We start from the raw sequence: 25,840 nt of genomic DNA on the forward strand, positions 1-25,840 counted from the left end.
GAAAATCAAAACAACTTGATTTGTCAGGATGCTTGAAATATGGGTATGCTTTTTCTTTCATTTCTGTAACTGCTAATGCATTTATAATGGCATTTACGCATAAAATTAAATTAAGCTCTCTCCCAAAACGGTATTAGTGATGGGTTGGTTGAGGTGATTATCAAATCAAAGTAACTCATGGACCATTAGTTTCCCAGTAGGTATTTACATATTTAAAAGATGTTTCGAACTGATAGGAAGCATGAGAATAGATCCGTGGGCAGAGAGACCTACTGTCTCCTGTTTTACTTCCTGGAAATCAAGCCCAGTTGTAGGTCATTGGGGCAGAAAAAAAAAACTCCAGGATCACTCATTTGCCTGAACTATTTCAGCCAACACTCAATCATGCAGGAAAAAGACAAAGTTCTAAGTTCTCAGTCCAGCCAATAAGACTTTTCAAGCTAGCCACTTTCTAATATATATTTTTTTAATGTTTGTTATTTACTTTTGAGAGACAGAGCGCGAGCAGGGGAGGGGCAGAGAGAGAGGGAGACGCAGGATCTGAAGCGGGCTCCCGGCTCCGAGCTGTCAGCACAGAGCCCGATGCGGGGCTCGAACTCACGAACCGTGAGATCATGACCCGAGCTGAAGTCGGACGCTCAACGGACTGCCCAGGTGCCCCTCAAGCTAGCCACTTTCTATTGGTCCGGGAAATAGAAATACCTTCCTAGATATTTTCAGCAAAAGGGATTCTCAGTCCAGAGAATTTGATGCTTGCTGAACACTTGAAAGAGGCTGAAGAAACAAAAGTCAGGGAAAGCCGTGGCTGGCTCTGAGACTTCCTTCTGGGTCTCAGAAGCAGGAAATCACAGCAGGCAGAGGAAACCAGCAATGATCCAGCTGGCTGCAGCCCCAGGGTCGGCGATCCCCAGAGGAAAACCTGGATCTCTGAAATGCCTCACATCTGCAAAGCCACGCCTGCCTGCGTTACTACCAGAGGAACAATGGCTTCCACCGACTTTCCACATTCCAAATCTTGCGCAAGTACCTCTGATGAGTGGAATCTGACACAGAACCCTGGCAAGAGATTCTGGAATCTTCTAGCACCTAGACTTCCAGCCTTCTCAGTACAGGGTAGAGTAGCTAAAATGGAGAAGGGTGGTTAGCTGCCAATAGACGATCTGGCATAGCTGTCCTGGAAGTAAGAGGAACCAACTCCAACGCCTCCAACCCAAGAGTAGTTCAAAGAAAACTTTCTTGACCTTCAAGGTCTTAAAATAAAAGCCCTTTGCTTAGATCTCAGACAGGAAATAGGGTGTCCCTTCCCATCCTCCTTCCCTCCTATGAGGGCAGCGGTAAACTTATGGTCAGAGCTTCCACAGCTGTTGGGCTGTCTCCTGCAGAAAAGAGTGGAGTAAAGACAGATGTCTTCTGTGGACCCACCCCAGCCATTCAGTCACCACAGGGTCACTTACAACAGCTCAGGACTTGAATGGAAGAGCAAGGTTTGGTCTGACCCATTGTGTCTCAGACGGTTGAGAGAGGTCAACCACAATGACTCTGGCTTTATTTGAACAACTGGTTATTCATGTGAATCTGTGCTTTTAAAAATCAGGGATGGCCATAGGGGCACTTGTACCCCAATGTTTATAGCAGCACGCTCAACAGTAGCCAAATTATGGAAAAAGCCTAAATATCCATCAACTGATGAATGGATAAAGAAATTGTGGCTTATATACACAATGGAGTACTACGTGGCAATGAGAAGGAATGAAATCTGGCCCTTTGTAGCAACGTGGATGGAACTGGAGAGTGTGATGCTAAGTGAAATAAGCCAGACAGAGAAAGACAGATACCATATGTTTTCACTCTTATGTGGATCCTGAGAAACTTAACAGGAACCCATGGGGGAGGGGAAGAAAAAAAAAAGAGAGAGAGGTTAGAGTGGGAGAGAGCCAAAGCATAAGAGACTCTTAAAAACAGAATAAACTGAGGGCTGATGGGGGGTGGGAAGGAGGGGAGGGTGGGTGATGGGTATTGAAGAGGGCATCTTTTGGGATGAGCACTGGGTGTTGTACGGAAACCAATTTGACGATAAATTTCATATATTTAAAAAAAATAATTAATTAAATACAATAAACTAAAACTCAGAGATGGGGATGGGGATATATCCGGTTGGTCAGTGCATAGCCCCGATCGGGCTTAGCCATGATGGCCACTGCCCAAGATTGCGTTTAGTTTTGATTCCCTTCTTAGAAGTGCCCAGATGCTTGGTCCATAGAAGCAAAACAATAACATCATAGCTAATATTCCTGAGAGCTGACTTGTACAAGATAAAGTGCCATGTATTTTACATGCGTTTCATCTCATTGATTTTGGGAACAGCCTTAACATAGGCACTGCCATCAGGCCCATTTGAGAAAACGGAGACTCACAATTTGCCCACGACCCCACAGCAGGCAAGCAGAAGAGCCGCTTCAGACATTTCACTGATCTTCTAGTTTGTACAACAGGACTTGTGATTCTTTTCACTTCCCCACGTACATTTGCCTGACAGCGGGCTTTCCGACGCAGAAGACAATGGGAGATTCGTTCACCAACACTTTCCGGTAATAACATGCAGGAAAAAAATAATAGGTTACTGGCCGGAAGATGCATTTCTGTACATCGTGAGGGAGGGATGGTTCCTAAGTTCATTTTATCTTATTCTAGAGCTCCAGGAAGCAGACAAGAACCGAGCCTCCATCCAGCTGAGGGTAAGTACAAAGATGACTGTGATAAACGTCACGCCCTGAGTCCATCCAGACTCAAACAGAATTCGAAAGCAATCCCTAGTGGGCTGGAAATGCAGATGTTAGAGCATGAAGTCTGCTCAACGCAGTCCTTCGTGTCCCAAAGCCTTCCGCTGACTTCACAGGCGCCACCGGGAGGGCGTATGTGGCCCTGCCATATTCCTATGCTCCCCTCCCCACTCTGCCCACAGGCACACACATGTGTCCCTCCTCGGCCTCGATGGGAGCGTGGCCCAGACCTTGGGTTGGAGGGACTATATCACACCACTCCAGCAGGTGACAGGCACACCCTAGTCCATGGGCACGGCATCCCCGTGAGTCGTGTAGTCCCCAGCCCGGCCCTGCCAGGGTGGATTCATTCAGTGAGGCGTCCAGATGGCGAACCAGACCAGCAGCCACACCCGGGCACTCGGTGCTCCTCGGCTGTCTGGGACAGTTCCTTGTGGATGTGTCCATAATCCTCCCTGGAACGACACCCACAGAGAAGACAGTGCCACTCCAAGGAAGAGCCCTGGGCCAGCAGGGAGAACTCTGTGGAGGGGTAGCCGGCTGATTCAATGTCCCAGGAGAAATGAAAGGCAGCTTGGTACTCACCTCCTAACCAGAGGTGTAACAACAAAAAAATCGCAGGTACAGCTGGGACGCCGTGGAAACCACATGTGTGGATGGCCTGTGTCTCTTCCTCCCGGGTCAATGACAGGCCAGCAGAGGCATTTGCTCCGCCTCACCTGAAAATGTGAGGCCTTTCCTACATCAAAGGTCTGCGAGCTAAGCTGGGTCCCCAAGGCACAGCCTCAGAAAGGCAATCAGTGCTATTCATGACCCAAACGAGCCTCCTGGCTGCTTCAGGGTGACATTCATTTTGTGACCGGGGCAAAACCAGAATTAGGTTCTGTGCTTACCAGGGTTTGCACCAGCAGGGGTTGGAACAGGAGGCTCAGGCCTGAAGCCGTGAGCCCTGCAAAAAGGGGAGTGGGCAGGGAGGGCTTGTAGGGGGCCTGAGTCCTGTGGTGCAGGGCCAGGCCTGGCCGTTGCGGAGGCATGGGGTGCAGACACTCGCCTGTTTCATCTGTCCCCAGCCCACTCCGCATGCACCCTGTGCCGCCATCTGAATACACCACACTCCCTCTCCTTCTTCCCCTTCATTTCCCCCAACGGAGTGCCTTTGCCCCTTGTCTGCCTGCTCAGCTAGTTCCAGCTCTGCGAAGGGTTTCCTGAAACTCCCCCAGCCCAGCCCAGCCCAGCCCAGCCCAGCTCAGTAAGGACTTCCTGCTCTGTATCCCCACAACACCAGCCACAGACCCCATTACGGCAGCTATCACATTGCTGTAATTATTTTAAATGCCTGTCTCCCCTGCTAATCCGCAAGCTCCCTGGGGCAAGGGCCATGTTCTATTCATCTTTCCACCCTTTGCATGGAGCCTGACATAATAGGCGTTCAAAAAGTCAAGTGAATGAATTAGAGAAAAAATTTCCTTGGATTCAGCTGAAAAGGCAATTGCAGTCATTTGAATTGTGCAATTTCCATTGTGTCGTCTTTGAAAAACAGTTTCACGTTTCCTCCTACTACAGATGACTCATTCCTGGAGCAGATAACGCATTTCTGAGGCCCAGAACTTCACTACATCAAATCTTTTGAAAACCTGTTTATTGGTGTTCTTAAAGACGAGAACATGACGAGCTTTCGTAATCCTTCACCTCAAGGTTGAGTGATGGAATACTAGAGATGTTTTGGAGCTCCTTTGCTTACTGCAAAGCATGCAAAGAGGAATGGGTGGGCGGATAATAAAAATAACAATACTAACATTAGCTGCAAGTACTGAGCGCTTAATAAATGGTAGTGAATGTTGGACATTTGTCTAAGTGATTGGCGTCCCTTATCTCGTTCAATCCACGTATAGAACCTTATGAGGTGGGCATGACTCTCCATTCGGATGAGGAAACGGAGAATCAGAAAATGTAGGTAACTTACAGGAAAGTGGCAGAGACAAGATTGGAACTCAGGTCCAACTCCACGATGGCGCTGCTGACAAATGACACCCCCATTCCTTCCAGGATGAGTAGAGAAGGCACACGCTGAACTTGGATGCCGATTTGTGACAACACAGCCCTCCTGCCCATGCATCCCCGGGCATATGTGGTTTCAAGTGGACAGAGGTGCCGCCCCTCTTGAAACGCACATGACAACCTGCCAGTTCCATCCCACTGACCCCGTCTGTCCACCCATACATGGGTGCATAATGACCCTTTTCTGCTGGGAGCTGGGATTCTAGCTCACTGCTTAATTGCAATGTACCACTCCTTGTCCCGGCAGTACCATGGCAACAAGTAGCACTGGCACAAGAATCCACGGGGAGAAACGTTGCCTAGCAACAGAGTAGTAGGAAGAGCTTCCACATTCTGGAGGCCTGAGTTCTAGTTCTGCTTTTGACTACCCGCGGCAATGTGGACAGGGCAGCGTTACAAGGTTGTGGCTATGGCTACGTGAAGAGCAGATCACTCCATGCCTGGAGGATTATTGTCAGGAGCACTATTTTGGGCGACAAAACAGGCACGTGGATCAAGCCAGACAGGGACAAATTTGAAGGACTCACCAGCTTACGGGACTTATTTCAGCTACTCTAAAAGGAGGATCAGTTGCTAGAAACTTTTTAAAAGGTCCTTAAGTAATATCAGATGAAAGTCTAAGTGTAGTTACCCTTTGACTCAGGAACTTCCCTTCTGGGAAATCCCAGCATATGCTCACAAACATAGACCTACAAGGTGAAAACCAGCCAACAGCCTACTGTGTTCACGGAAGAGGGATATGATCCGTCAACACAATGCAACGCTGTGCAGAGGGTGAAAGGGTGGGGTAGGTCTTGATTCACCCACATGGAGAGAGGTGGAGAATACAATGTGTATAGAAATGAAAGGAAATCATGGACACACACAGATATCCATCCACAAATACACACATCAAAATGCCTCTCGGGAAGCCTGGAAGGCTTAGTTACCAACTTCTTGCCGCTCCCCGAAGAGGCCGCAGATGCTTTGGCTTCCCTACTTTTCCTATTTGCCAGTTTCGTCTGCCTGAAATAGTCATCTTTCGCACCTGTGAGAGCCCGCCCCTCCCTCAGAGCGCAGGTCAACCACGGATTCCACGGGGGCACTTCACGTTTCCCTCTGGTCTGTATTTTCTCTACCATGACGCTGGCATTTGTTTTCCTGTCTGACAGTCCCACAGACTGTGCCATCCTTGGGGAGAAAAATCACATCTCGTTCATCTTTGTTTCTGCAGGGCCTGCTCTGAGCCTGACAGCATGCCGAATTGAAACCATTACCTAAAAACATTGCCAGAAAGAACAACGGCGGAAGCTCTGAGCCCCCGTTGCCCCAAAGGCGACCTCCCAAGCCATGCTTTTGTGACTCTCCGTGTCTTAGGAGGTGTGCTGTTGGAGGAAAGAAAAAAGTCGCGCGAAGGGAGAAAACTGGGTAGAATTTGCTTGAGACAAAAATCCAGAGGCATTGACGTCGAGAAGCCCCTCCCCAATCCGGACAGCAGGTGGCGCAAGCGACCAAGATTTCTTCAACCACCACCGAAGGAGGCCGCAAGGTAAAGCTTTTGGAAAGTCTGGGAAGGTGGGAGTATTATCCTGAGCCTCTCTTTCCCCCGCCCGACTGGGGCACAAGACATAAAGACAGATATCATTGGTCTCCTCTAGGATTTCAGCTCCTAGATGTCTGGCTTTCCCACCTCTGGGTTCGACCCTCTTCCGTCCACCCTCACTGTGGCCCTATTTTGTTCTTTGAAAACCCATTCTTTGCTGGCGGACGTGAGCATTTCCATTTTCACCAGTGGCTGTGAATATTAGTAAAACCCTTAGGAAGGGCACTTTGGCAGTGCCTATGAAAAGGAGAACCCTGAGCCTAGAGGAGACAAGCAATGACTCAAGAGTTACTTAAAAAGAGTTCTCTGCAATCATGGTTGGGATATTTATCATTGCTTGAAGTTCCTCTTCTGGAGGCAAGTCGATTATTTTAAAGGTAGATGAGGAAATGAACAAGTTACTGATATCATGCTTAATTTATATCTGAATTAGGATGAGGTAGTTATTTGGGTAAGCTTGGCAGTTATTGTCATAACTTTGTGTAATGGATTTATTGATGGAAAAATGTTGGCATGGAAGAACGTAATAGCTAGATGGGCTAATTGAATGCCATACTGTTGCCGAGGAGGGTGGTTATTTTGTTATTGTGCAAAATGTGTTTATTCTTTCAACGAACATGTATTAAGCACTTAGTGTTTATGCAAAAATACCTGTGGAGTGACTACCACCTGCCGGGCACGGTGTCAGGTGCTAGGAATAAGATACGCAACACACTCTCTGCCCTTGTGGAGCTTAAATGAGAAACAAATACATATGCGGCAAGTGGTTATAACTGCTATGCAAAAGAATAAGGCTATAAAACGGGGTGTTGTATGGAAACCAATTTGACAATAAATTTCATATATTGAAAAAAAAAGAAAAAAAAAGAATAAGGCTATAAAAATAGTGATTAAAGCTGTTATTTCAAATTAGGTGCTCATGTTCTATATTATGGGCTAGAGCTTTAATGTCGATTAAAATCAGACATGATTCCTTCCCCCACCAACCCCCCCCCCCCAAAACTATAATGTCAGTGGGAGAGAAAGCCACTACTCCAGTAATGACACATATAATGGTCTACTGCTGTTAGTGCCATGAAGAAGTATATACATGGGGTTATGAAACTTTATTAAAGGGAAATTTGCCCTCGTTGGAAGGTCAGGGAAGATTTCCCCAAGGAAGTGATGCCTGCACTGATATGTGAAGCCTAAGCGGAAGTTAACTAAGCCAAGGGAATGGAGAATATTCCAGGCAGAGGGAAGGGCTATGCAAAGGCCCTGGGGCAAAGGGGAACGAGGGAGAATAGGAAAGGGAAAGAAGGCTAGAGGGAGAGAATGAATGAGATGAAGGGAAAAATGAAAGGAAACCTGTAGGCCCTGTTCATGATTTTTGTCATTGTCCTAAAACAAAGAAAAGTCACCATGGGTTTTAAGCAGTGTCCGATGACCACTTCACAAAGATGCCTGTGGGTGCTCTGTGAAGATGATTGGAGACACTCAGATGAAATATGGGATAGCCCAAACTATAGCAATAGTCTTTGCCAGCGGTCGTGCTGACTTGAACTAGGGCATTGAGTTGGAGATCAAGATCAGTAGATAGATTTGAAAAACTGTGACAAGGGAAATGAAAGACCTTGGTGATGAATTGAAGATAGGATGTGTGAGATAAGGAGCTGACAAGCATGACCGTTAGGTTTCTGGCTTGTGCAAGGAGGTGATCGGTGGTGCTGTTTTCTAAGACAGAGAATAATACCAAGAGGATCGGGCTGTCAGGGAGAGGGGGTTTGGCTTGGGGCCTGTTGAGTTCAAGTTGTCTTTGAGATTTCTATATGGAAATATCAAGTCAAGAGTTGGTTCTAAGGACCAGGAATTCAGAGAAGAGGTTGAGAGTGGAGATAGAAATGTCCATGTTCTCCGCAGAGAGCTGAAGCTATGGGTAAGGATGTAATCACCTAGGAAGAGATTGTAGAGAGAGGCAGGAGGGACATCAGAACTTGATGGTGAGAATGAGAAGGGTAGACCTGAAGAGCGTATGGGGAAACCAGTGAAGAAACCAGGAGAATATTTTGTCTTTAAAGCCAAGGGAAGGGTGTTTCCAGAAGGTGCAAATGGTCAACAGGGTCAGCTGCTTCTTGAGAGCAAGTAAGATGAGAGTGGGTAGATGTCCCTTGGATTTCAGGACATGGGGGCCTCTGGTGACCCAAACTGGAGCTGATTTGGTGGCATGCAGGGCCAGCATTGTACGTGGAATGGCTGAGGGGAAAGGGGGGGGGCAGATAAGGACAACAGAGGCAGTAAGTAGAGACAACGTTTTGGAGGAGATTAACTGGAAAGGAAAGAAAGAAATGGATGGGGCCATGGTGTTGGATGAGCCATCCACAGATACTGGAGTCAGTCAGGTTGCAAGCAGGGATGACGACGTAAAGGAAGGTGACAGGCAGGTGCCCACGTGTTCAGTGGATGAGGGGTAGTGATGGCGGCTGGAAGATGATGGCAACATGGCGGGGAATCCCAAGAACAGTGTTGCTGAATGGCAGAGAAACCGTATTGTGGGACTATTGTTTGGGAGCAAGAACAGCAACACCTTCCAGCCCTAGGACTGGGTGTGGAGGATGAGAAACCATGACTGGAGAGGGGCACAGGGTGTGTGGTGTCCTCGGGGCAAGTCAGCCTGCATTCTGAGGGAGTGGGAAATAGCACTTGGAGAAAACGTTGGAGACCTCCAGTGGTTTGGTGATCGTGCAACAAGCAATTCCAGAGGGCTCAGTTGTAAGAGTTTGGGAGGTCAGGAGCTAGGTCAAAGGCAGGGAGGTCCAGGATGTGATGGGAGGAATGGACCATTAGCCAAAGGATGGCTAGATTACTTATACTTGGGTTACTGACTGAGTACAAGAGAGTATACCGGCACGGAAGGTTTTGTATCAACAACCTTTTTGAGGAGGGTGGGCACAAGGTCTACTGACTGCAGATGGGGTGGTCTGCAATCCCCTGAAACTCTAGGAACATCAAGCTAGATGGGCTAATAACAGCCACGGCCTTGCTGACCACGCGCTGTGGTCAGGAGGTGGATCGACAAGATTAAGATACTTCTCAAACCATTGTAAAAAGACTCCCCTAAAACCTCACCATCTCACAAATCAGAGCTTGTGAGTTTCTTTAGCTTGCCTTTCTGTCAGATTTGCATTGACTTTTTGTGTTCCTCCAATGTGCATAGTTTTGGACTTTCAGTTTTTCTCCTTGGAACATTACATCAAATATTTTCTACACTGTTCCATTTGATCACAGTTAACCTTTGATCTGGTGAAAATAATTGTTGCCTTCACCTAGGGGTATTTTTTTTTTTAGCACGAATTTGTAAAGCACTCTGCCCCCAACACATGCATATACCCCCCCACACACACACATAAATAATAAATTCCACATGCAGACATGCACCCCTGCATGCATCACAGGTTAGCCACAGCCCCCTAAGGTACCTCGGGATCTGTTGACTCTTCCGTAATTTTTTTTCTTTAACGCTTGGAACAATTATCAGCCAGCTACCTGCAACCCCACCCCTTTCTCGCCTCCTCTGGAAAACATGCGCATGAGTGAAATTGACATTGTTATAAGAATAACCTTGAATCCACTCCCAATTCATAGCAAGAGCAGCTCCTTCGAAAACTTGAGTGCTTTTACTATTAATAGTGCGAATTACTTGCAGCACAGTTCAGGCTCCAGTGCAACATGCCAGGGAATCCTGTCACTGTTGTCAAGGCCCGCAGGCCTACTGGGAAAGACAGACACTAATTCAGAGAGACGGGAGCGTGGTCAGCACCCACAGTGGGTTATGGAGAGCGCATGTCTTCCCAGAGGAACTGAGGTTTGAACTGGCTCTTGAAGGAAGTTGCCATTCAGAGCAGGAGGCAAAGCCATTCCAGGTAGAAGGAGTAACACCAACAAAATCTTAGAGGCCTGAATACTTGCTGCCCAGTTAGGGACGGGGACACATTCTGCAATGGCTTTAATCTGGTGCCTGGAGGGAAACATCTAGAGGTGGTTTGAGAGCCATAGAAAGCACTCACCCCCCACCAGCCTTAATGAGATATAATTGACAAACATTGGATATATTTAAGTTGTACAGTGTGATGTTTTGATGCACATTATGAAACGATCCCCGCAGTCAAGCTAGTTAACATACCCCTCTCCTCACACAGATACCTTTTCTTTCCCTGGTGAGAATACTTATTTAAGATCCACACTCTTAAGAAATGTCAAGTGCACAATATAGAATTCTTAACTGCCATCACCGTGGTGTACATTAGATCTCCAGGACTTGCTCATCTTGTAACTGAGAGTTTGTGCTCTTTGACCAACATTGCCCCATGCTGCCTCACCTTGCTCCCTGCCCCTCTCCCGCCAAACCCCTGGCAACCACCGTTCTGCTCTGGGAGTTCCATTATTTCAGATTCCACAGGTGACATCATACAGTATTCGTCTTTCTGTGTCTGGCTTATTTCGCTTAGCACGGTGCCCTCCAGGTTCACCCACGTTGTGACAAATGACAGAATTCCTTTTTTTCCCAAGGGCTTCATGGCATTCCTCTTATGGACACACCACACCTCCTTCATCCATCCATCCACTGATGGGCATTTGGGTTGTCTCCATGTCCTGGCTGTTGCGAATAAGGGACCTGAGAGTGCAGATACCCCTTCAAGATACTGATTTCACGTCCTTTGGATGTATGGCCAGACTGAGATTGTGGGATCACGTGGCGGTTTTTAAACCGAAGGCGATGCTATAGGAGTCTGCCTGGGTTTAGAAAATTCCAGTAGAAAGGTTGTGGAGGAAAGAGCACAGAGTGGAGCAGCTGGGGGCCGGGGTAGGAGAGCCAGCTGGGGAGGATGGGGCAGCGAGGGGTGAAGGGTCAGGTAGCCAGACAAACCCGGCAGGTGACTACTCTCTGCACTCAGAGGATTGAAAGGGAGACCCGTGCCTGATCTTCAGCTTTGTGTAGGGTGTCTCCGCCACCCAGGCTGGTCATGCGGGTGACCACACCCTGTCCGCAGTTTGCAACACTGTATCATATTGCCAAAAATCACCCCACGACTGAGAACAGGGTCACGGGGTCCATGAGCTTTCCTAAGGAGAGGGGTTTGGGGGAGGAATTACTATTATTCTCTTTTGGGAAAAAGAAACAAAAACAACGTGAAGAATAGAGGTTCCTCCAAATGAGCCTCTTGCTTTGCTGGTGAATAGAATCACATGGATTCCATTTTTTTTTTAAATTTTTTTTCCAACGTTTTTATTTACTTTTGGGACAGAGAGAGACAGAGCATGAACAGGGGAGGGGCAGAGAGAGAGGGAGACACAGAATCAGAAACAGGGTCCAGGCTCTGAGCCATCAGCCCAGAGCCTGACGCGGGGCTCGAACTCCCGGACCGCGAGATCCTGACCTGGCTGAAGTCGGACGCTTAACCGACTGCGCCACCCAGGCGCCCCACATGGATTCCATTTTGAGTCTGTGCACTGCCCCTCACCAGCTTTGTGACTTTGAGCCTGTTACAAAAACTTTGCTTGACCCTCAGTTTCTTCTTCTAGAAAGCGGGGGACGATGGGGAAGGTTCAGTGGGATGAAACATGAGAAGGCTTCTGCCACAGAGCCTCAGTCATATCCCTTCCCGCCCCCTCCTCATCCAGTGTGGCCGTGCAAGGGTTAACGGCACCGCAGACCGGCTGCCAACCAGGAGCTGAAAGGGGCTTGGAGGAAGACGCCAGTGGGTGTCCTTCTAGGCAGAAAGGGAAGCAGAATGAGATCCACCCATTAAAGCTGACTAATTCCCCTGGAATTATGTGGAGGACAAAGGAGATTAATTCAGTACAATCTCTGGAGTGCTTCAAAGAAACACTGTGTGCAGTGAGTCCCCTTCCAAAGCAGGGGCGGAACGGCTGTGGGTATGACCAGGGGTTTCTTAACAACGCGCTGAATTCTAGTCGCTGCGAGCTGCTTCCCCGCCAGGCACCGAGGGACGGGAAGCCTGGACTGAGCCGGCTGCAGCACTGGGTCTGGGGAGGCTCCCCAGGTCTGTGGCCTCGCTGGATCCTGGATGGAGTGACAGCCCACGGCTGACTCACGCCCCCGGCCTGCCAGCTAGCTAGCAGACCGGCCGGCGGCCCAGGGGTGAGCTCATCAACCACAGGAATCGTGAGCAATCCCGTGGCACCAAGACCCACTGTGTCTGTGGGGCAGGGAGGCCCCATCCCCGAGACTGCACCTTGCTCTCCTTAAAGACCACTGGCCCTGCGGGGGGGGGGGGGGGAGGGCCAAGGACCACTTGTCCCTGAATCCCTGGGTGGTCCTGACATCCTGCCATGTTGCCTTCCGTAAAGACAGTTCATAAAATGGCTAATGACAGATGATGTCATTTTTGTGCTGTGGTGAAAAGTTCATGTAACTACATTCATAAAGCAAAACCCAGTGCTCCGTCAGACGCCGTGACCCTATTTGGGGGTTGGAAAATACGGTTACTATCAGTATGCTAAACTGAGGTCTTCCTGTCTGTGGTAGAAAAATTCACCAGGCGTGGCATGATTAACCTAAGAAAAGTACCTTCAACAGGCCTGCCTACCCTGCAGAAATTCCAGAAATTCTGCCCCTTCCTGAGGCAGACGGCCCCAGAGAAACCCAGAACACACACACACACACACACACACACACGCACGCACGCACGCACGCACGCACACACTTGCTATAAAACCAAATGCCATTCTTCTGAATAAAAAGGAGTCCTTCTGAGTTTTCGTTCATCTTGTTGGGGCAATTTGGGTCATAGAATAATAGAGATTAATGGTGTCCCTTACAAACAACCAAACGCCAGGAAATATTTCAAAGGAAGGTACCTCTTGGGGGTGGATGATTGTTAGTAACCCACACTTGTGATAATTTGCAGCTCCAAGGAAATGGACGGGACTTTGGGGAGTGAAGCCGTCACTGGCTTATATACCTGGGCTCCAGGAAGCCCTTTCCACTCTCAAGGATTTCCCCATCAGCTCATGCTGTTTTGGAGTTTTCACATTCGTGAAGCTTCCTTTGATTTAAAGGTTTTACTCTCAGAGTCCTCTTTTGAAATATTTACATGATGTCATGTTTGCCTCACCAGCACCAGCCGAGCTTAAGAGATAGAAGATTACAATATCTTGTTGGATTTATTTTCCTCTGTTTCCTTCACGCCTTCTTTGCTTTTTCCTCCTTTCTTCTTCCATCCCTCCCTCCCTCCTTCCTCTATTTCAGCCATTTATTTATTCCATAAATATCTAATGAGCGCACACCATGTGCTAGAAGGGAGTAGGCAACTGTATCGCCGAGTCTGGGGACATGGGTCTAGGCCCTTTGCTTTCTTCCTCCATGACTTAGACATGGCTTAAAACTCAGTATCCTCGTCAGTCAAAGGGTAACAGTAATGAGACCTACCTCATTGTTAAGGGATTATATGACCTATTATGTGTAACACACTTTGCCCCATGCCTGGTTCTTCCCAAATGTCCCCCAAATATTATCATTATTAGTAAAATAATACAGAATTAGACTGTGTAGTTCAGCTGCTCAGACTCGAATCCCAGCCCCTAGCTTCCAGCGACGTGACCCTGGGCAAGTGACTTCCCTGTGCCTCAGTCTCCTCATGTCTAAAATGAGGCTAAGAGTAGATATGCCTGCTTCATAGGGCTTTGAAAAGACTTCTTTTTTAATGTTTATTTATTTTGAGAGAGAGAGAGAGAGAGAGAGAGCACAAGCTGGGGTGGGACAGACAGAGAGAGGGAGACAGAGAGAATCCCAAGCAGGATCCACGCTACCAGTGCAGAGCCTGATGAGGGGCTCCGTTCACCAACAGTGAAATCATGACCTGAGCCGAAATCAAAAGTCAGACCCTTAACTGACTGAGCCACCCAGGCACCCCTGAAAAGATTTCTTGAGATCATATTTATAAGGTACATAAAACAGTGTACTCAATCGTATAATGTTAATGAATGTTGTTGTTGCCACTATTATTGGTGCTTCCAGAACTATGAAAATGAGAAATAAGAAAAGCACTCCGGCAGAAAAGCCAGGCAAATAAATGAATAACGACAACATGGCGGGGTTAGGAAAAAAGCAGAAGTTCGTACGTAGCATGGGACTGAGGTGTAACTTTTGGTGACAGGATAAAGAAACTTCGCTGAGGAGGTGCCCCAACCGGAAGTTAAGAGGACCCATGTCCAACCTCTTTAGGAACCACTTCCTTTCCTTTCCTGGTCTTCTCAAATTTATTCATTGGTCTCATCTCAAGTCCAAGTATCTCTGGACGGTTTTCCAGGTTGTCTGTAATCTGGTCCAACTCTCTTGTTTTGCGTACTCTGGTATGTCAGCCCACCTTACAGTTGAACATCCCCCGTCCCTCCATCTGACTTTCTGACCTTTGACCCTGAAGTTCCCATTTTTAGAATGCCCTCCCTCTCATGTCCACCTATGTATAAACCCTACTTGACTTTCAAAACCCAGCGAAACTCCACCTGCGCGTTGAAAACCAAGCTCCACATTGGTGTGTTCTTCCTCTGCCTGCTTTGCACTTTTCAGAACCCCGACCTTGGCTTTGCCCCATCCCTCCACTGTGTTTTTCGCCAGGCTCCTTATCTGCCTTCCACAACTGACTATTCACGGGATTCCCGTTTCTGACACGTTACACCCAGTCCTGCTCCTCAGTTTCAGTCGATCCCCAGGTCCCACCCATTCCTCCTCCCCAGTGACATCACATGGGCTGCTTCTCTGTTCCTCCCCAAAGCCCAGCCCTCCCTCTTCACACCCTTCCAAGCTCTTCCATGGGCCTCTGAGCTGAGTGCCTGACTCCCGGCTCCTACTCCCCAATCTCTCCTGCACACTTTCGCTTCTACGGAGACTCATGGGGGCCCAGGAAAGGGGGGAAAGCCCTAATTTTCACTGTCGGCTCTTCAGCTCTCTCAAAGGTTGCACCATGAGCACAGATGATCTGTTCATAAAAAAAGAAAGAAAGAAAGAAAGAAAGAAAGAAAGAAAGAAAGAAAGAAAGAAAGAAAGAAAGAAAGAAAGAAATTTTAAAACAAATGAATACATTGAAATTAAACCTATATTCCTCATCCCTTTTGTCCCAGTTGAGTTGGCAACTCTTGGGAGTCCCCTAACCTGGGATCCAGAGTCTCCTGGCTCTGCCCTATAATGTTTTCCGTCTTACAGGGCACAAGCAAGGCGGCTTCTTAGCCATCTCAAGTGGGTCTACATGCTCTCCCCAGAGAAGAACTACAGATACGTTTTGAAAGAAGACAGCCAGTAATGACAGCAAACCCTCTGTAGCAAGTCCCTCTTTCTTTAGAATTCCCATTTGCTTGACTTTTTTTTTTAACGTTTATTTATTTTTGAGACAGAGAGAGAGCATGAATGGGGGAGGGTCAGAGAGAGGGAGACACAGAATCTGAAACAGGCTCCAGCCTCCGAGCTGTCAGCACAGAGCCCGACGCGGGGTTCGAACTCACGGACCGCGAAATCATGACCTGAGCCGAAGTCGGCCACTTAACCGACTGAGCCACCCAGGCGCCCCTTGACTTTAAAGTTTTTGAAAGATAGGAAGAAACTTCTCCATCCTGGTTCTGATGAGGCAAGAGAAAGCTGTGTCACTATGAGTTTGTGATTCCCGCTCTTGACCAAGGAAGCCCTGTCAGGTGTGGGGTCCAAGCTGAGGGTAGGAAGCCATGGGTGAGACTGGGGAGTAGTTGGCATAGATTTTCCTAAGAAACAAAGCATGAGACCCTTTGAGCCATCTGCTCCTTGATATTTACGGTTTCTGTTTCTTTGTAATCAAAAGGCTCCCAAGAGGCAGCCACAATTTTGCAGATTGTAACACACTGACTAAAGCAGGGACGTATTGCTAGCCCTTTATAAAGCCTGCATGATCCTAAGCTCACAGGGAGTACACACTGGTGCATCCCCATGCTGAGAGCAGAGTGCCTGGATGCTTACCGGCACCCCCCCAGGCAGCACCCTGGCATAGGAGGTAAAGGACCCCCTTCTGCTCCTGAGGCCTGGCTCTTCCCAGACCCAGCTTCCCACCTTCAGCCGCAGCAAAGCCCCAGGCTCATCTCTCACCCTGGAGCAGTGTTCAAAGTCTACAAGCAAGAGGCAAAGGAGAGTGCGGGATCGAGTTAAATGGAGAGGACAGAAACAGGTCAGAGGCGGGACACAGGTCTAGGAAAAGATCATAAGGTCCGTAGAGTGTGATCTGAGCTGCAACCGGCGAGAAAATGTTCCTCTGGCAACAGTACTCTGCTCTGCCCCCAGTCTGTTTGCAGTTGCTGGTTTATCTCGCCTCCTGCCGGAGTTGCCATCTGACATTGGTTCAGTCTGATCCCAGGTCACAGACTTCAGCCAGTTACAAGCAATTATCCCTGCATTGAGGGTCGCTTTGATCCAATTAACGGGTCATTCAAAAAAGGGCTCTTTGGCTTTGAAACAAGGTTTTCTTCTCCCAATGCTGAATGCTTTGAATAATTTTTTTTTTAAACAAGTCAGAGTAGCAGCTCCCACTGGGTTGCAGAGGGCGGAGGGAGGGACGCCTTCTGTCCTGAGACTGCGGGGCTCATCACCCCTCCGGAACCGAGAGGTCAAAAGGTGGGAGGGAGCCAGTCTCCTTCAATGCTTCTGCTCACATATTTCCTAAGGCAAAAAAATATTTCAAATTAGTGTTTGCTTTCTTTCTCAATCAAGGGCTTGGTGTTTTTAAGTGAAGTGCCTTCTACCAAGAGGAATTTTATAATCCAATTCGAGGGGATTTCAGCTCATTAAAGAGGATTAGGAGCCATTGGGTAAATGACAAGTGCCAGCATATTTCCTATCAAGAGCCTCTTAAGATTTTTTTCCCTGTCTGGGAGCTCTGCTCTCTTTACTGTAAGAAGCTCAGAAGAGACACATTAGAGACTTCGGTAGTTTTCTCTCCAGAGTGTCTCCTCCTCCTCCTCCTCCTCCTCCTCCTCCTCCTCCTCCTCCTCCTCCTTCCCCTTCTCCTCCTTCTCCGGCTCTTTGCCTCACATCATTTAAAAAGTCCATGTTGCCTTTTTACACTTAGAGGAAAAACCAAAAATGTCTGGAAAATGAAGACCAAAATTATAACCATTCTGGGCCCCTGGACACAGGTGATAAACTGAACAAGATCTGAATTTAATCTGTTCAGATTGCTATGTCTCCACTGGGCCAGGCACCTCATCCCAGAAAAGGGCAAGACGAGAACATTCTTTCTCCCCGAAGGGCAGCAGTGTTCTAGGCTGGCCTCTCAAGCAGGAGCTATCAAACAGGGTGCCCAGAGACCATCACCTCTCAGGCGGAGCCCAGGCAGCCAGAGCTAAATTCTGCTGGAGCCTCCCACCCCAGCCAGGCTCTCCCCCAGGGCTGGGGCTCCCATGGCATTCTTCTGTGAGACGTGTCAGCCCCCCCCTCCCCCCTCTGAGGAAGGGGCAGCAGACCGCCCTTTCCAACCTCCCTCTGACTCACAGGACAAAAGAAGGCTAATTGTTTTTCTGCTGGATGAGCATGCAGGCGCCTCAAAAAGCCACCTTGTGCATGAAGGGAAGAATTGGAACTTGTCTTGATTCTTGCTCTAGCAGTTTGTAGTGTTCACGCCTCCAAGCTTCGCATCTTCCACCTGTACGGGGAAGGGGAATAATGCCCATTTAACCAGCCATTATCAGGATTAAAGGCATCACAGCACAGAAGAGAGCCAGGCTCCACACAGGTCCGCTAAATTGGAATCATCAGTTACGTTCAATGGGCAGATTCAGGATTAACAAACCCAATTTGCACAATTCAGAGCTGTGTTTATTTCACCCTCGTTTTATGGTTTCTCACTCCTTTGTTAAAGGATCCCTTTAGGCCTTTCGCTGTAGGCCCTTCACCCCCACCCCAGATAGGCTCCGAAAATCCTCCTCCCCTCCCCCCTCCCCTCCCCTCCCCCCTCCCCTCCCCCCTCCCCTCTCCCCTCCCCTTCCCCTTCCCCCAGTGCCTGGCCTGGAGCTCAGCTCCAACTAGGACCCCCAGAATCTCTCTCTTCTTGTGCAGAAATTCTGAACCAGGCCACTCCCTCTGCCTGCAGCTGAGGTGGGAAGTGTCCCAACGTTACCAGCACAATGATTACATTTTTACTCACATGTTTTCTTCCCTTGTGTCTCTCCACCAACGCTCTTTGAAAGGAACATTTTAAACAATGCTCTTCTGCTGTAATTCCCTTGCCTTGTTTTTCCTTCTCCTCTCTCCCCAGCTTTTTTGTTGGTTGGTTGGTTGGTTTAGTTTGGTTATGATTATGGTGCAATAATAGTCCCAGTTACTAGAAGGGGTGTGAATGAGACATGCTTCCTTGCTACCGGGACAAATAAAGAAGAAACTTGTTTTTCACTCGTTTGTTCTGGCGCGTTTACCGAGCTATGTGTCTTCAGGTGACTCTGCTCAGGGAAGGAAGATGAATATGGCAGGGCCAGCTCCAACGAGCTCAAAGGTTAAGGCAGGGACTCAGACCCCTGGATTCAGGGAATTGGCGGGGGGGGGGTGGTTCATAGTGTCCGTGACCGTCTGAAATTATTGACAAAATTGTTTATGTATACGCACATGGTAAATTTTTCAGGGGGCAAGTCTATAGCCTTACCAGATTCTCAAATGTATCCAGAATTTAGGAGGAGCTTTGACTGATTCTCTCTCTCCCTACACCCAATCTGGTAGGAAATCCTTCTGGCTCTACCTTGAAACGATGTCACAGATTTGTCCTCTCCTTACCACTGCCATTGCTAACACCCTGGTCCCTGACATCAAGTTTGCCTGCAGGATCGCTTTGCCCCTCGTCCCTACCGCCTATTCTTAACACGGAAGCCAGCCTGATGCTTTTAAAGAACAAAGCAGATTATGTCACTCCTCTGCACAAAATGCATCAGACGCTTCCCTGACCATGCAGATTAGCTCCAAAAACCTTACTCTCTTCCTGAAAAACCAACATGCTATGCCCCTATCTCTGCGCCTTCTCTGACCTTGACTCTGACATATTCCTTTTCACATTCACTCCTCGTCAGCCTCGTTCACTTCCTGCTGTTCCCCATATAGCCCTCATAAATGCCACAGGGCATTTGCATACCATGTCCTCTGCCTACAACACTCCTCCCCCAGATGTCAGCCTGGCTTACTCCTCCCCTTCATTCAAATCTCTGCTCAAAGGTCACTTGATCAAAAATGTCTTTCATGACCAACGTAGCTCAAACAGGACCCCGCTTTGTCTCAACCTTTATTTTCTCTTTCCTCTGACATTAAATAATGTGATTATTTGTATATTGGGCCCGTGCGCGGGCACACACACACACAGAACAGAATGTGAGCTCCTTGACAGACCTTGGTAGGTTCATCATTCTATCTCCGGCCCCCCAGCATAGTGCCCCGTGTAGAGAAGCGCATTAAACGTTGGCTGAATGAATATATGCATGAACTGTGCAAAGTGCAGATTCAGTGAAGTGAGTAATAGTGGCTTCATCTACAGAAGGCTACAGAAACACATGAAAGAAACAGCCACTAAATCCGATTTGGGAAGGTGAAGGAGAGAAACTGGCCAGGTAAGAAAAGCTTCCAGAGAAGTCGATACACAATACCAGCATGTGAAAGGATGAGACCCTGCCACCACAGCTGAGGAGAAGGGCCTATCTGGCAGGGGACATTCTGTGAACTAAAGCCTGGGGGACACTGGAAAAGCATGGCCTGTTGGAAACTTTCGGTAGCTCGGTGTACCTGGAATATTTACCTAAGGGAGGAAGGACACGACTTGGCCTCAGAATTCTCCTCAACACAGTGGACCAAGAGGCCATTACAAAATGTTTGGAGTTGATAGTCAAGCGTAAATCTGTTTGCTGTCATTCCTTATGTCAGATTTCTGGTGTGAGTGACTCTGTGATGCTGTCGTGAATTGAAATAGAAAGGATGGAAGGAGAAGGCTTTGGCAGGCAAGATTTCAGTTAGATTTGACCCGGTGGCTATGATGGGGGTGGTGGTCTAGATGGAGACCATCAGCCTGGTGGAAGGCAGTCCAGAGAGCTAAATACCTCCTGCACACATAACGAACTCCACTGCCCCGCATCTCCTTCCTTATCTCTGTTGTCCTCCAATGTGAGGCCCAAGAGCACACACTTGTCACCCTCCCAACAGTCCTCCAAGCCTCCAGCCTCTGGCCCGCAGGCCACTCCTGTTTGGGATCCTTCTCTCCTCTCTAGCTTCTTCATGTGTTCTTTACTGCCTCTCAGTTTATGTTCCAGTCCCTCTCCATCATGTTATTACATCTCCCCCCCTCCCCCCCCACCCCGAACATTCTGGAACATTCTTTCTCCACTCGTCCAGCTCTGCCTGGTTAACACTTATTCATCTCTCAAGTGCCAACTTAGATGTTGCTTCCTCTGGGAAGCCTTCCCTGATGCCCTCCTATGGCACTCCTGACTTTCGCATCTTAGCACTGCTCCAACCCGTGGCGTTGCGGTTGCCTGGTGATCTGTCTGTCTCCTCCAATAGCCTCTAATAGCTGGTAAGCCCACGAAGGCAGAGGCCCTGCATCTCATGCTTCTGGTTAACAGAGTAGTCACCTCTCCATACCTGTGGTTTCTTCCTCACATTCCTAAGCAAGTGCTAAGCCCAACCTTGAAGCCTAGGGCCACGTCCCCATATGTAGCTGCAGGCGTGTCCCCATCTGCCTGCCTCCCCACTAGGCATCCTTTGTCCCTCATGCCTCAGCCTGGGTTAAGGTGGAAGAAAATGAGGATGGGGAGGTGGGAGAGGGTCCCAAATGGCCTCTGAGTCACCCAATGGAAGAGGGCTGACCCTCAGAGGTACCTCTCCACCTCCCAAGGGGAATGGGAGTGGAGGGGCAGCTGTTAGGGCTCTCAGGTGTTATTTGCATAAATTGGGTTAATCTTCTATCCGCTGGTAGAGCAGAATTCATAGGATCTAAAGTATAAAGCAGTGTTTGGGTGCTGATTCAGTCCTTGGGAGAGATTTGTTTCCTAAGGTGGCCTTTCCAGATCTGAGATGACAGCATCTTCCATTTCATTCTTCCCAGGTGGGTCTCTAAGGGTGCCTACTGGGCAAATAGGAAATCAAGAACAGTTCCTGAACCCTACAGAGAACATCTCTCTCTGATATCTGCAGGGAGGCATTTCACTAAGAAAGGTTTGCTGAAAAAGAGGCAAAGGGGACCTAAAGACGCCAGTACCTTAGTGCATTTGGGTGCTCATTACATCTTTAGTAGAAAATAGCAACAAAGCAGATGCTGCTTTGGGCTGGGGAGGATAGTTGGGGAAGAATCGGGGGAAGTAGGAGGGTACATTGAGACAATGACACGGAGGGCAAACCAAAAGGCATGGGGAGGCTTATGAGTCACTGAAATTAATGGGGGCCCTGAGAATCTAGCGGATCCTCACCTTCTGTATGCGTGTCTTGGGTTCGACATTCATTCAACAAACGTCACCCGCACACCTGCAGCGTGCTAGGGGCTGTGCCAGCTGCGACATCTGTGACGGGAGATGCTTAACAGACAGGCCGAGCACAGTACTTTCTGCTGAAAGAACGCAGATGATGCAGTCTGATGGATACAGGTTCAAATCATGGATCTGCTACTTCCTGGCTGTATGGTTGTGAGCCAGCTGGCAACCCCAGGTTCCTCGCTGGTAAAATAGAAATGGTAACGCTTATGTCAGCATGTCGCTAAGACATGAAGCCTGAGCAAGGGGATAGCACAGAGGAAGCCTGCCACAAATGCTTGCTTCTGTTACTCATTCATTTTTCATTTGATAAATATTTATCGAGGACTTTCTACTTTCTCCTGGCGTTCTGGTCCGTATTCTTGCTTGCTCTTGAAATTCCATCATCGTTCGTCTCCGTTATTTTCAACATCTCCTTGAGGACAGGAAAGGACAGAAGAACACTGGCAGTTTGGAATAAGAGCATGTATATACTGACTTGTCTCAACCGGCCTTCTACCTGCCAAATAATTGTGATTTTCCCCCCACAAAGGAAGAAAAAATCTCTCATTAATCATTGGGCAGGATGCCTTCTTCCTCAACTGACAGCCGATGTCGCTGGCAGTGGTTCTGTGGGAGTGGCTAGCAGGTGACCACCCAAGGTGGCCACAGCAAGTGGTTAACACAGCCCCGACATGAACCACCAGGCCCCCTTGGCAGGTACTACCTGTTTGGAACCCTCTATTGCTGGCCCAGGCCACCAGGCCAGGCAAAATCAAACGCCCAGACAAGAGTCAGGTGTGTCCCATTGTCCCCCAGGGCCCAGAGAGCCACAGTGCTGATCTGGCTTCATTGACAAAGGATGCTCAGGGACAACCATCCGCACACTTCAGGTATGCGCCCACACACGCCCATGCACACACGCTCACACACAATCAGAGCCAGCATGGGTTTTTTCCAAGCACAGACATTCTGCAATGAACCTAGCTGGCTTAAAAAAAAAAAACAAAACCCAAGGGCGCCAGGGTGGCTCAGTCGGTCAAGCATCTAACTTCGGCTCAGGTTATGATCTCACTATTTGTGGGTTCGAGCCCCGCATCCGGCTCTGTGCTGACAGTTCAGAGCCTGAAGCCTGCTTCAGATTCTGCGTCTCCCTCTCTGTGCCTCCCGCATTCACACTGTGTGTGTGTGTGTATGTGTGTGTGTGTGTATGTGTGTGTGTGTGTCTCTCTCAAAAATAAATAAACATATAAAAAATTTTTAAAAACCCCAAAGATCCTATAAAAAGCATTCCTGGTACAATTGACCATTGGAACATTTGAATATAGGTAAGATGTTAGATGATATTAAAAATTTAAGGCTAACCTGCTTACATGCACGAAGGGTATTGTGGGAAATTGGCCTTATTGGGAAATGTAGACTAAAGTACTCAGAGCTAAAGTGTCATGGAATCTAGAAATTAATTTCAAAAACTACAGCAAGATAGACAGATAGGCGATAGGTTACAGATACAGGTAGATAAACAAGCAGACATAAAACAACAGATGAGGCAAATATGGCATAATGTTTACAGTTATTAAATCCAAGTCCAGGTTTATCGGTCTATTCTTTCAACTTTTCTTTATGTTTGAAAATTTTCATAATAAGAAATAGGGGTGGGACGCTCGGGTGGCTCAGTTGGTTGAACGTCTGACTCTTGATTTCCGCTCAGGTCATGATCTCACGGTTCATGAGATCGAGTCCCGCACCAGACTCTGTGCTGACGGCACGGAGCCTGCTTGAGATTCTCTCTCCATCCCCCCCCCCCCGCCCCCCACCCACCGTCTCTCTGCCGCTCCCCCACTTGTGTGCACGCGTGTGCATTCTCTCTCTCTCTCTTAAAATACACAAATAAACTTAAAAAAAAAGAAATAGGGGTAAAAAGAATCATAAATAATGAGCTGCAAAAATACTAAAAAGCTGGAATCTTACAACAACACTGATTCATCTTGATTTTTGCACAAGTTTTTACCAAGAATACGGATAAGAAGAGTGTAGAGAAATATTTGGGGGGGGCACTCTGCAGACAGTGGGGGAAGTAGAGAAGCCACATAAAACAATAGGATGAACATCTTTAAAGAACTTTATCCTATTCAACTTATATATTCTCACTTAGGCTTTACAAATGGCCCAGCTCCAGTTTTTATAGTTAAGGAAACTATAACTGAGAGATATTGAAGTTAGTTCCCTAAAGTCACATGACAGGGGACGTGGGACAGAGCCAGGGCAAAGCCCAGGGCTTCTACTTTTAAATCTTGTGCTTTTTTTTCGATCTCGTGTATCTTACTGTGGGCTCTCCCCAAGTGGACGTTCAGACAGGGATTGGAGTACAGTGGGTGTATTGGGGAAGTTTGGGGGCCAGTAGTGGGGGACTGAGAAAGTGGCCCAGCAGGGACAAGAGCAGCCCACAGGGAGTGCATTTGGAGCCAGTGACCACTTCGGGCAACTGGAGCTTAATGCCACAGGAAAAAATCTGAGAAACGATAGAAAATACAGGCCTCAGAGTTATCCCACCAAAGGGGTGAGGGAGCTGGGATATTTATGCCCCAGTTACCAAGAATCCTTGCTTGACAGCTGCTTCCAGGAGTGTTAATTCCACCCGGCTGCTCTTCTGGAAAAAAAGCCTTGAGATTTACAGGCACAGATAGGTTGGCCAGCACACCGTGGCTCAGACAGTTTGGAGGGATGTAGATATAAATCGCAGACCATGTCTGCTACTCCAAGCTTTAAGGGAGCCCAGCCTCGGCCGATGCCTTCCTCCCCTTACCAGCCAAGCACAAGAAGTAGAGGTGGTCTTGAACTCCAGCACAGCCCTGGGGGATCCAGCCTCTGTTCCGGGTGAGGTAAGATTTAAAGGCACAGTTCATTCGGATGGAGCCACATGTGGGAATCACACCCTAGGAGCAGCGGCGGGAGCTCCTGGCCAGGGGTTGGGGGCAGGGGGCGGACATACAGTCACACACGCGTGCACAGCATTGCCGGCTTTTAAGTTATTTCAAGCCGTAGAAGACGAAGAATAGACCACTTAGAGGGAGAAGTTCAGCAGCTGTTTACCGGAGTGTAAAAGCAAATGAATGGGGCTCATCACACATGCAGACACCACATCAAGCCCCTCATTATGCTCACTTAGTGTTTGAAGACAACCCAGAGATGGGTAACGGGCTGGAATGAATATGGGAGCCAGTGGTGTAAACCGGCATCCCTTTCACATGCATTATTCACGCTGCACGCAGTGCTCTGGGCAAGCAGACACATCCAACTGAAAATCACTTACAAATGGGAAAATACTGGGCAACAAGGACTTATTTAAAATCTGTTTTTAAGATGTTACAGCCATTATAGCTCCAGTTACAGAACTGAAGTATTTCACCCACAATTCTGCAACCAGGCTGCTGCCATTTTTCCACGTTTCCTTCCAGAACAGGAGACATCTCTCTTTACGGCATAAAGATGATACCTGTCACACGAAGGGCAGAGAGAGGCAGGTCACCCAAAGGACACAAGGTGTCCGCCTGCTCTGGGGAGGAGCTGGTCAGCCTGGGAAGTGCCAACCGAGGACAATAGCAAAAGCAAGCCCCAGCCGCCCTTTAGTTAATGGGTTTTGCGTGTTCCCAGTTCTGCTGGTGAAACAATCTCTAGGATAAAGACAGGATATCTTAGCTGGATACTATTCGATACATAATTTCTCTGACTTTTTTCTTCTGGTTCCATGTTTCTGAAGCAACCTTAGGACTGATTCCCTGTAGATCAGCCACACAAAGATAATGTTCCGATCCCACTGACTTGAGTGTATTTCTGATCTTCATGGTAACAAGTGCTCAAAAGAAACCAAGAAAGTCCATTTTTTTGTTGTTGTTTTTGGCTAGTGATTACAAAGGACTCACTGTGTGCACAG

The 25,840-nt window shown here is 48.1% G+C and overlaps 1 protein-coding gene and 1 long non-coding RNA gene across 3 annotated transcripts in view; both read left to right on the top strand.

The window, feature by feature from the left end:
* The first annotated feature begins 1,012 nt into the window (after positions 1-1,012).
* LOC109492349 lies at positions 1,013-4,978 on the top strand. Of its 2 annotated transcripts, none has more exons than XR_006585804.1 (4): positions 1,013-1,180; positions 2,365-2,588; positions 2,692-2,735; positions 4,344-4,978. It is a non-coding gene; the product is annotated as an uncharacterized LOC109492349 (long non-coding RNA). The 2 variants fall into 2 exon arrangements; XR_002146191.3 differs by having other exon boundaries at positions 1,015-1,484.
* A 617-nt stretch (positions 4,979-5,595) lies between these two features.
* Positions 5,596-25,840, top strand: part of ARNTL (aryl hydrocarbon receptor nuclear translocator like) — a 169,629-nt gene continuing 149,384 nt past the window's right edge. The window contains exons 1-2 of the mRNA XM_045038973.1: positions 5,596-5,939; positions 6,052-6,366. The gene's annotated coding sequence lies outside the window, so the exon portion shown is untranslated. The remainder of the gene's footprint in view (positions 5,940-6,051; positions 6,367-25,840) is intronic.

This window comes from Felis catus, chromosome D1 (assembly GCF_018350175.1).
Source record: "Felis catus isolate Fca126 chromosome D1, F.catus_Fca126_mat1.0, whole genome shotgun sequence".
Taxonomy (NCBI): Eukaryota; Metazoa; Chordata; class Mammalia; order Carnivora; family Felidae; genus Felis; species Felis catus.